This window comes from Penaeus chinensis, chromosome 28 (genome assembly GCF_019202785.1).
Source record: "Penaeus chinensis breed Huanghai No. 1 chromosome 28, ASM1920278v2, whole genome shotgun sequence".
Lineage (NCBI taxonomy): Eukaryota > Metazoa > Arthropoda > Malacostraca > Decapoda > Penaeidae > Penaeus > Penaeus chinensis.
The window spans coordinates 2,017,002-2,019,501 of record NC_061846.1 but is presented as its reverse complement, the minus strand read 5'-3'; positions in this window follow the sequence as shown (position 1 = coordinate 2,019,501).

Genomic DNA, 2,500 nt, shown 5'->3' with positions numbered 1-2,500 from the left:
GATGCGCGCACACACACACACACACACACACACACACACACACACACACACACACACACACACATGCGTGCATATATATATTTATATATCGTATGTATATATATATATATACACATATATATACATATATATATATATATATATATATATATATATGTATATATATGTACATGTATATTACTAAAATATATTATTTTGTAATTAGTGAATTGAAGATACATAATACACACACACACACATACACATATAGATACATACATACATACATATATATATATATGTATATATATATATATATATATATATATGCACACACACACACACACACACACACACATACATATATATATATGTATATATATATATATGTATATGTATGTACATATGTAAGGATGCGCACACACACACACACACACACACACACACACACACACACACACACACACACACACACACACACATGCGTGCATATATATATTTATATATCGTATGTATCTTCAATATATATATATATATATATATATACATACACACATATGTGTGTGTGTGTATATATATGTACGTATAATGTAAAACATAATATATATACACAATATACAATATAACACACATTCACATATATACATGCACACACACACACACACACACACACACACACACACATATATATATATATGCATACACACATATGTTTAGCCATATATATGGCTATATGCGTGTATGTATAGTCATAAGTACGTGAACAAGATATGAGGGCATGTGTGTTCGCATATCTGTGGGTGCGTATACACATATGTATGCGCATATGATGTGCGCATATGTCTGTATATGTGTATGCATGTGCATGTGTGTAGTTGTGTATAATATGAGAACAACGAGAACTGAATCCGACGTACTAGCATTACTTGAGGAACTCTCTTAGAAGACTAGGCAAAGAAGAACAGAAAATACGGAATGATGGACACGTGCTATATTGGAGAGGTAAACCCCAAGGTAGCAAGCGGGAATTAGAGGCAGGTTTCTTTTAGTTCACAAATGTTTGGAAAAGGATATCGTGGAATTCTATAGTATAAGCGAAAAAGTGGCTTCAGTAACAATAAAATTAAACAATAGGTACAACGTAGAGACTGTTCAAATCTATGCTCCAACCCGCAGCCACAGTGGCGTGGAAATAATGACCTTCTATTAAGATGTTCATTTAGCCAGCGAGAGAGCAAAAACACATTTCACAATAATTATGGGAGAGTTTAATGCCAAAATAGGTAAAAAGAATAGAATGGAATAGGCACTAGGAATGAGAGGGGACAAAAGCTAGTCGATTTCCCGGAGGCTCGATCGCTCAATATCATGAATACATTCTTCGAAAAAAGACTAGAGCGGAAGTGGACATGGAAGTTGCCATCGGACATCAAAAACGAAATTGACTTCATCATTTTAAATAGGCGCGGTATAGTAAAACTAAATGGAAGTTATTAATAAAGACAATGTTGGCAGCGACCATAGAATAGTCAGAGGCCAAATAAAATTACACCTCGGAAGGGAAAGGAACAAATCCATACGAAAATTTAGCCAAATTTAGATAACCTGAAGACCAGTGCGACAGAATTTAGCATTAACATCCAAAACAGATATTCACTTCTCAGCGACGAAGATCTCAACATTGACCGAAACAGTTCAGTGACATAATAAAGGTAACTGCACTTGAAGTAGGCGGTAAGAACGTCAAGCAAAGCTCCAGCAAGCTTTTGATAGAAACTAAACAGCTTATTCAATAATGTAGGGTCATGAATGAATCGTCAAACAGGGACAAACAAAGACTATAAATAAAAAGACGAGAGAAGATATACGGATACTCAATACTCAAATAATAAATGAAACAATGATCTCAGGTACTAGCATGTAAACAGCTAAAAGGAGACTCGGCATAGGGAGAAATCAAATGTATGTAATAAAGAAACCCGAAGGAAAAATGACATATAATAAGAATTAAATCATTAAAGTAGTGGGAGACTTTTACAGGGATCTCTACAACTCAAATGAACAGCCATGGATAGAAGCGAACGCGGTAACTAGAGACGTAATTAACATCACAACAGAAGAAATAAAAGGAGCGCTTAAAGGCATGAAGAGAGGAAAAAAACAACAACAACAGGTGAAGACGAAATTAGTATAGACCTTATAAAAGATGCAGGAGAAATTGCAACAGTGAAACTAGCCAATCTTTTTAAGAAATGCATTCTCATCGGAAAAACTCCGAAAGCCTGGAAAAATGCAACAATTATTTTTATACATAAAAAAGGGGATAGAAAGGATCTAAAAACACTACTGACCCGTAAGCCTCCTTTCAGTTACAAACTGTTCACAAAAGTCATCACAGCTCGTATCTCGGACATTCTGGAGAACAAGAGAACAAGCAGGCTTCCGCAGTGGATTCTCAATAACAGACCAGACCCACACGCTGACCCAAACAAGAAAAAAAATAAAAAAAATAAACGAATAT